General features: G+C 36.4%; 1 protein-coding gene across 1 annotated transcript in view; it reads left to right on the top strand.

The window, feature by feature from the left end:
• The first annotated feature begins 2,994 nt into the window (after positions 1–2,994).
• Positions 2,995–10,162, top strand: part of LOC134741406 (uncharacterized) — a 73,623-nt gene continuing 66,455 nt past the window's right edge. Inside the window, exon 1 of the mRNA XM_063674176.1 lies at positions 2,995–3,033. The gene's annotated coding sequence lies outside the window, so the exon portion shown is untranslated. The remainder of the gene's footprint in view (positions 3,034–10,162) is intronic.

The raw sequence follows: 10,162 nt of genomic DNA, 5'->3' as shown, positions 1-10,162 counted from the left end.
ACGCCGCCTATTTACCTTTTTTTTTTTTGATGGACACTTTTCATATATAGAAATTTTCCTCCTTTTACTTCTACACTCCATAATATTAATCATTGGCAGTGTTTTTCACAATTTGTTCATAAATGTTCGGCAATGATGACATTTGTCAAAAAACAGAATCTTATTAGCGTCATAAATAAAAAAGGAAATCAAAAAGGTCGAAAAAGGTTTCATACTATTCTATGAGGATACCTCAGGAGCTAACACGAACAGGCTGCTCCAAAGTAAAAAAAAGTAATTTGTTAATTTCTTTGTAACCGCTACAACCTGTGTACAACCTGTTATGATAAAGTATAGTATACTGGTTCTAAATACCATAATGCATATGTACATTTCGGCTTTGTCCAATGGCTAGGGACACACCGTATTTAATTTGTTTCTGACGGTCCTATCAACCAAATATAGCGAAAATTATAATTTATAATAACAGGCAAAGATTTTCCAGTTAAAACCAATCAAATGATTAAGCTACAACGTATGACCACGGAATTCCGTTTTCCATGAAACAGGCTAAGCTTATTCCCAAACGCCCAACCTTGAAAGCGAGACACCAAGACCTACATTCTAATAACCTTTTAACAAATGCAGTTCAGACCGACAGAAACATTTCGCCGGCATCAGCAGTCGTCAGAGTTTTGCATAATAATGGCACAATGGAGCGAAATTGTACAAGCTTGTCTGTTACAAAATGCCGAGAAAGAACACCTCCCGAAGCCGAGCCGCCCTCTGCAACTCATGAATTATTCGAAGTTGTGACAATCGCAGTCTATCACCACATTCACCACGGTACTCACAGTGGAACAATCTTGCCAGAACTTCATGTGTTAGCAAGATGTTATGATACGTAGTTATGATTGAAAGGAACCGGAATAGTCAAGTGGAAATCTTTTACCTAAATATCTATGGAAATAACCAAAATATTTATTCGTACTCGATAGTTTTTTTAACCCATTTACAACAGTACGACGACTTATGAAAATTAATTGACAGTAATAACGGAAGATCCTCTTGTCTCCAAAACGATACGCTTTTGTGACACATCACTAAATAAGGTATGATGCGATCAGCACAACTTTACGATAAATTACATTATTTTGGTAGAAATGTGGCAAAAATTAAATTTTTACACCACATGCTCGACATTGCCCAATTATATGTCATGCAAACCTGACCTAAAGTAAGTCATTATTGCTGTAGTAGGTCTCTATGGAACAATTTTTCATATGAATTCAAATCTCATTATTAACCAGCGGGTTATAATGAGATTCAGTGCCATATTATGACCCGGCGGGTTATAATGAGATTTAGTACAACCCGGCAAAATTAGAACTTATTTGAAAATCGAACTGGCCACTACAAGCCATATACGCAAAACAAAGCAAATAAAACAAAAGCTGCGAGTGTTGCAAAACGCTGCAGTATTAGCAGGAGGTTGAAGTTGAAAGATTATAATTTGTAATTTTTTTTAATAAGGATTCAATATCGCGCCCGTGACATAAAACAGTGCTTTATCCCCTCGGTGTATAATCTACTATTTCACATACATTGTCAAATAACATGGCCAATTAAGTGTATTCGGCGAGACGCACTCTGTTAACTACATACCTACATAGTATACTGCGTTTTATGCAACACCTACTCTTCTTAACTAAATGATTTGTTTCCGCTACCCAAAGGTTGTCTGGAAGAGATCGCTCTTCAACGATAAGACCGCCTGTTGTCTACCTCTATCCTTAATCAATTGTTTCTGTAAGCTGTATCTTTTACTGAGGTGTGCCAGTAAAGAGTATTCTATCTATCTATCTATACTGTAGGTATGTTATTTACGTGGAATATTAATAAAATCGGGAATTAATTGATTATTCTACGCAAATTTTTATTCGGTCCAGTGGATCAACATCAACAGATTTTGATGACAAACTTCCCGTGCGACAACGCAAATTTTTATTCGGTCCAGTGGATCGACAGATTTTGATGACAAACTTTCCGGGAGATAACCGGTTAAGAAAGATTATAATGAAGCTATGACTAAAGAAATTTGTTCCTAACTCGGGCTTTTAAAGTTACATTCTGATTCAGAGCATAATATATAGGTATAATATCTCATAATAATTAACTTATACATAATTTTCTCGTAAATTTGTTTCACGTTCGAGGGTTGGTATTATCAATGTTATCCGGCTCGGTGCGGGTTCCAAGATATAGCCTAGTTTGGAGTTTTGGAACACACTGGACAACACCTGTGTAATTTTATAACTCTGCAACTTGTTATTAATACATTATTGTATGTTTTTAGTTTTAAGATATAGTTCTTAGTTTTAAAATATATTGTTTGTAATTTGTATGCTAGTTTTATGGTATTTATCTATGGGCCACTAGTTGCCTGAAATAAAGTATTTTTATATTTTATATTAAGCCTACTAAGTGTCCCACTGCTGGGCAAAGGCCTCTCCCCTTGATTTCCACGACTCCCGATTTGGTGTTTCCTCCGGCCAGTTGTTCAGGAAGCTGTCCAGGTCATCCCGCCATCTCCGTTTGGGCCTGCCCCGTCCACGCCCCTAAAGTAAAATAAAATATTTCATTTTATTTCATTATTCTTTATTCTTCATTGAAATGTTTAAAAAAGCATCTTAATTCTCCATGTTGTTGAATCTGAAAGTCTACATTCGAGTATTTATGTATTTCTGTAATAGTATAAAGACACCGTGTTTCGAGTGCCGAAAGTACACGTACATCTATCCCCAGGATTATGTTACGGAACATAAAATACTTACCAATTGTATTCCGCTTAGCGTTTATTTTAAAGGCCTATAAATTTGTTCCCTCGGCGTTAATTCGTAATTCAGAACAAATTAAATTTTAATATACTTCAATAATATGCTTTCAAGCACGTGTTGGAGGCTGATTTTAGTACATAGTTTTATGAATGAGGCTGACGAGTTATTTCTCTGTTACAGATCATCACTCGTCTTGGAATATGAGCTCTTATGTCACGTACGTACTAAACCAACTCTTAATTAGAGAAAGCACTAGTTTTCAAAAAAATATCATTGGAACCTTCCAAAAGTCATATATGTTATTTGAAAGTTAGGTCAAAGTTACCTCTCAATAAGTTAGCAAAATAACACGCTTATCTTTATTCAATTGCGTGTAAAAATTCAATTCCTTGAAATCATTCGTCACGGCAGATTCGTATTGTCACCGACCTCCATGGGATACAAATATATTAATACCACACATTCTACCTTGATTTCCGACAAATAGTCACCGACTCATCACGACTCCCGCATCTTTTTATCCGCCTTTGAAATGTACTTGCTTCATTGTCTTCGGGTGGCACAAGTGCAATACTATTGACGGAGACGCCAGCAATTGCTCAAACCAAAAAACAACGCAATTATTATCTGAAGCTAACAAAATTGAGCACGATTGACATGACATGCTTTAAACGAAAATATAAATTGCAAAATGTTTACAACCAGTATTTTAAAAACTATGGCCTTCGTATAGCTAACTCCGCCTTCTTTTATATGAAAATGAGAATGATGTTAATCAATTCAAATAAAAGTTCTGCAATCAACAGCTGTAACCATTGATATGCGATAACATAAATCAACACCACTTAATTTTTTATTTATATTCAATAACCGATAGTGAATCTAAAAATCATAAATACGTCAATGTCGATCTTTATCATTGCGAATACAAGTCATTTACATTGGATATGCGTATTTACTATTTGTATTTGTTTAATACGGTTGTGTATGAACAATAGATTGTATTGTTTTAATTATTTTTCACTGCTGTTTAGCCAAATAAAATTAGATTTCTGATTCCAAGTTCCGAACAAGACAAAGGTAACATACCTGATACTTCTCATCTTTATTAAGAAGAACAAAAGCTATACCTAAATGTCTTAAAATAATGAGTCCTACCCTACCGTTAATATCTTATATTCTTATCTACCTTTATGTGTATAGCACTAGCGGAGAAGGGTTTGATAAAGTAAGAAGCAACGGGGATAGTTCTAAAACAATAATTAAATTTATTGAGGGGTTTAATGTCGGCGGGGCGGATCGCAATGGATTAGGGTAAACAGAATAAAGAAGCTTTTGTATCCGAAATTAAATGTCACCCGATGTCATTATTCAGGCCGCTTGACGCGCACGATCGCTGCCGACTGTTTGCTGTTACGGATGAGAGACATTTATAATACACGATTGGGTTTCATTTAACATTCTAGGTCACGATCTTTCTTTTTAAGAATTAAGACATACATTTTACGCGTATTGGTTTTGGGATTATTTACTTCCTAAGGGGCCCACTGATTATCAGTCCGCTGGACGATATCAGCCTGGCAACTAGAACAAAAATTTGACAGCTCCGAACAACTGACAGGCCGATGTCGTCCGGCGGACTGGTAATCAGTGGGCTCCTGCTTTACACATTACACAGCTCTGGTTTGTGACAAGTACTAGTTAGGTATTCAGTTGACACTGTTCCAAATTATTTTACGCTTTTATTCACGTGTTAAGTCTGTACACTGACGACCCGATTCGAACTTTAAGATACGTCAAATATTACGTCTAGATGGGATATGGATTAGATATGTCAGTGTCAAAAGTGACGTTTTTGTTTGAAGAAACGTCACTTTTCATTATCACGTTTTTTATTATCAAACGAATACTTTGAACCGGGCGTATTTATAAAGTTATGGAGAAAAGTAAGAAAATCGAAAATTATGTTAAACATGATCGGGTATGATTAGTATGAAGGTATAAAACCCTCCGTCATGCGTGGCCCGACACGCACTTGCTCGGTTTTTTCTTTAATTTAGACTACGAGATCAGTAATTAGGCACGTTGCGTGTTTTATTGCAAGTCGCACTTAAATATGTCTTACAGACACCTTACGGGCACCTTGCGTTCAGCAGACGCCTGACCGACCTGTTTGACGGCGGCGTCATTGGATGAGTGTTCAGTGGTGGTGCCGGTGGTGGTGGTGATAGTTATGAGTGCAAGACCCTTTTAGGCGAATATAATCAAACATTTAAATTATATTAAATTCTAGAACATCGTGTAGTATAAAAGACATGGAGCAAGCTAACCCATTAATTATATCTGTACCGGCTGTCGAAGATGCCTCCAAACCAAACTTTGCGCGTCGTACAATGGGATTCGGATACTATGCGTATCAAACCCAATTTATATAATGCTTTGGAATACATTTATTTGTTTGAATGAAACGATTCTTCTTTGTCATTTCTCATTTTATTACCCTCAATGCGTTTTGTCTGTTTATCATTAGCATTCAAGATTATTCTAGATTTTTTTTTTCGAATTTTTAATTATTATAATAGTTAGGAGCATTTAAAAATTTGTACGAAATCTGTTTTTGGCTCCTAAATTTTACAATCCAAAAACCGGCCAAGTGCGAGTCGAACTCGCGTTCCAAGGGTTCCGTACATTACACAATTTAAACAATGTATTTTTTATGTGAAACGTGAGTGAAATGTCTTTAAAAAACCCGTAGGGGTCGGATCAAAAACTAAGTAATTAAGTCCGACTCAAGCTTGACTGCACATTTCTAATAGGTTTTCCTGTGATCTAGGTAAAGAACTATTTTGTGTATTTTTTTCAAAATTTTAGACCCAGTAGTTTCGGAGATAAAGTGTGGTCATTTTTTGCCAAAATTGTAACAAAAATATATTTGAGTTTCTCACAGTGAGGTCTTTCATTTGATATTTAACATGATATAGTTAGAAAAAATGACTTACGCAAGAAAATACGACATCGTCTACCAAATTATTTACTACATTTCTAAGGAAAGGCGGCTCAAATGGCGAGATTATCGCTTAAAAGCAGACGTCGCCGGAGCGGACAGACGTTAACTGTATGAGGTTAGAACTGGACAATGTTTACAAAGCCTCACATAACACAGTATGATGGTACCTCTAGGGGTGGAATTACATTTACATATGTCAAAGTTTTTCGTAGGTAGGTAGGTAGTAATAATATATATCACTAAACTAAAGGCGTATTATAGTTATATTCCTAGAAAGATAGTAATGAATCGCTTTCGTATAATTATGTTACGACATATAATTACCTATATCCCTAGGGTTATAACTATATAACGGCTTTATCTATCGTACTGCGACAAATACACAACACGACGCAAAGACACAAAGACAGACAGACAAACAGATCCAGTAAGGGTTCGGTTTTTTCCTTCTGTGGTACAGAACCCTAAAAACAGAGTTCAAAATGGATGTGATGAAATCCACTCAAAAGGTTTTCCATGGATTATTAATTCCTATTCATAATAAATTTGGCTAAATCCCATTTGGCTGATATATTTTTTTATTTGTGGCCATAGTATTTTTTTTTTGAAGTTTTAACTGCTTCAAATGTTCAAATCGTCCCAATCGGGAATATTACGCGAAACTCTGCGTAGGGGGCGCCAGGGCGCTAGTACCACAATCTGAGGATTTATCGTAAAACAAGAAAATTTCTTTATCTAACATCTCTGTCACTTGCATATTCGAGCGATAAAGAGGCAGATAGCGAATTTTCGGATTCGCGTTTCCCGGTACATCCTCTGCAAACAAACCGCCTTTATGCATCAATGTCATATTTTATTATCTCTGAAAACTTGTCAAAAACCTGTTAAAGGTACAACAGTATGTATAAGTTACTCTATGGTTTATTAAAAACCCTAGTCCTGCACTCTAGTGGCAGAACATTGCAGTAATATCCCCTATTGCTTGTTGGCGACGAAACGGTTTCCCTTATTTGGGAAAAAAACGTCAAAATACTATTATTTAGTTAGTAAAAAGGCATTGGTTATTTTTTTTATCTAATAGGTACCTATAAATAAATTGATTGAGCTTTTATTTGAGCATTTACCTCTCTTCACCTTATGTACATAGGAGTAGACGAGAAGATTGATCCCCAGTCAGAAATTCGCAAATGTCACGAAATTTTACCAACTTCATATCAATAGCGCATAAACTACACGTGTTCATTAAAACGATCGATATAGCCCATAAGTTCCAACCTAATAAGCGCATCACTGAAGAAGCGAAGAAGCGCGTTTCCAAGTAATTGAGGTTTAAGGAGTGATTTCGCCATAATAAGTACTTGCAAGTTCGTCCGTAGGGCATAAATAAGCTGATCGTGCATGCCGCATGCCTCGTGTTTGAAATGAGATGTTTCGCAACGACTCTATTGTTTATTGTGCGCGTACGCCAGGCTTAAACGCGGGAACAGGCGAGCGCGGGCACGTACCTACTCATGTACCGTACGTGGAACCTCAAGACACAGGCAAACCTAGTTCGAGAGCTAGAGCCCAGTCTACCTACCTTTCTACTTACTAACGACTGGGGCGAATCGAAGAAAAGGCAGGCATTAATACCTTTTTGCGAAAAAAGTATTTAAAAAAATACTATTCGGTAGAAAATGATACGGATGATAATAAATGTGGTATAAAAATTTTCAAAATAAGGCATACGTAAAGCAGACAAAAATAGAATGTGTTTTTTTGTATGGGACCCAAATTTAAGCACCCTATTTCAAGGAAACTGTGAGAGACCGTGTCTTCTAACCTAACCTTCAGGATATTGTTTTCCTACTTTTACAGAGTACGAAATGATAAATAGCCACTAAATAGTCTAGTTTTGTAGGCGCCCGTTTTCTTGCTTAGTCCAGTCAAAAAGTCATCAAATACAGATATTTTACTTAATGCCTTTTGTAAACTTATGACGATGACGGTTTTCGATACTTTTATGCTATAACCGTAACAATTAATTACGAATTTGACGTTTTATTGGCTCATTTACTAAAAAAAGTAAGTTATTTTTAGTCAAAATGTGTAAATGAACAGGCTACTAGTCTGCAACTTGCTTATCGCCGCGGACGGTTCAACGGACCCTAAAAAAATTAAACAAGCTGAAACTATAGATAGGAAGCGGCGTGAGGGTCAACCCACCAGCAAATCTAATGTTGTTACAATCAAAGGTGTGCAAGCTATTTGATAAGAATCTGAGTATCTCTTCCCGGGATGTGGCGAAAAAAGTAGGAACAAGTCAAGCAAATGTCCAAAAAATATAAATAAACCGGATAAGTGCGAGTCGGACTCGCCCACCGAGTCCCGTACTTTTTAGTAGTTGTTGTTATAGCGGCAACAGAAATAAATTATCTGTGAAAATTTCAACTGCCTAGCTAGCTATCACGGTTCAGAGATACAGCCTGGTGACAGACAGACGGACAGACAGACACGTACAGATGGACAGAGGAGTCTTAGAAGTAGGGCCCCGTTTTTACCCTTTGAAACTGGAACCCTAAAAACTAAACTACGAAGAACTTGTCAACCTCCCGCTTCATTGACAGATTTTCAACAAATGGGATAAATGCACAAAATTGTTAACCGATGATTCCGTGCAAAGTTCCATGAATCACATAAAACGTTAAGTCCGGGAATTTTCTCGTCGTTCGTTAAAATAGCCATTTTTTTTAATGATTTTACGTTACCTACATAAAATTAGTCATAGGTATAAAGAGTTTTAAGCACCTTGGATTTTTATTTTCTCTTCTGTAGCATGTTCGACCTGCGACAATTTAATAGTGTTCACCCTTTAAGACTTCATTTAGAATCTAAGAAAATACGATGATACCTAAAACCACTGAAAATAACATGTAATTGGTACCTAAACCTAATTGGGCACTATTCATTGTTCACGGTGTAACGCGAAAGCGAATTCTCCTTGAGAGTGGATTTCTATTCGCGCGCGCAGGGTTTGCCTAACAAGTGTAGCAATTGTATTAAGAGTCCCCGGCAAGCCCGGTTCTCCATACAAACGTAGATACGCTTTCATTTTAAAACGACTAGATAGATTGCTCTGAAACTCTAATTACAAAAGGATAAGGTATATCTAAGTCTGTAATTAGTTTATGTAGGTTCAGATACAATAGTAAAAAAAAATACAGCGAATTTAAGTTTTTCATACAAAACTTGTTTTTGCTCTATTTCGTTTGTTTTATATACTAGAGCTATATAAACTAATTACAGACCTAGATATACCTCATATCATTGTATGTGCAAAGTTTCTTTACAATCTAATACGTAGTTTTAAAATGATAAAGAAACTCCGTTTGTATGGGAAGGTGAAATTCGGCCGAGCTTGCCGGGGAGTCTTAAGAAACTTACGAGGCCCATGTTCCATGTCCCCGATTTTTGATATATATGGAATACTAGGGTTTGACTCAGATATTTCTGAAAATTTAAATGTCTTCCTTTTCCTATTGAGATATAAGAAAACTGCAATATTATGAAAATGCCAGGATAATATGATTTACAGCAACATCATGAAAAGATCTACTAGTAGAGACTACTAGTATTTGTTCGATAATAGTAAGAAAAAAATAGAAATGAATAAGTTCGATTTGTCAATCTTGAAATCTCTACCTCGCCTATTGATAAATTTTCATGTAGTTTAACTTAAGTACTACATATTTGACTCTGAGAGTAAGTACTTTAATAAGCGTTAGTGCATAAGCTGACAAAAGCTTTAAAAAAACTATATATGCATAAGTAATTTACAACTTAATTATGAAACAGTCACACAGCTCATTGTACGTAAAACAATGCTTCACAATTTTGAAAATGCGCGAGCAACAGGGCTTTATCAGCGTTCTGCATTCCCACACAAACAAGGTAGTATGTACCCACCACCTTTATACAACGTAACTATGTTCTTTCTTGAAATGCGGCGATGCACTCGGATAAGCGACACGGTGGCGGCGGTTCTGCGGCTCAAGCCTCAGTGAACCAATGGTGGAAGTTTCCCACAGACCGTGTGACCGGCCTTAAGGCCAATAATTTACGCCTAAGCACAACTAACAATTAAAAGCGTGAAGAAACGCTGTCACTCTCGATAGTTGTAAACAATACGCTCTACTCGCGCTTTCAATAAAACAGTTGAGACTAACTTCACTTATGTATCTAATTATTCTAAACTAGACTAGTTTATGAACATTGAGCGCCCTATAATTTGAGAATTTGTCACTAAGGCATAAAGCTCCCAAGCAAATTACCCAGTCATTGTGACAGTAGGCGAATGACT

The sequence above is a fragment of the Cydia strobilella genome, chromosome 5, assembly GCF_947568885.1.
Source record: "Cydia strobilella chromosome 5, ilCydStro3.1, whole genome shotgun sequence".
Classification (NCBI taxonomy): domain Eukaryota; kingdom Metazoa; phylum Arthropoda; class Insecta; order Lepidoptera; family Tortricidae; genus Cydia; species Cydia strobilella.
Note: the sequence above shows the minus strand (reverse complement) of the source record. Positions and strands in the feature narration are given on the sequence as shown.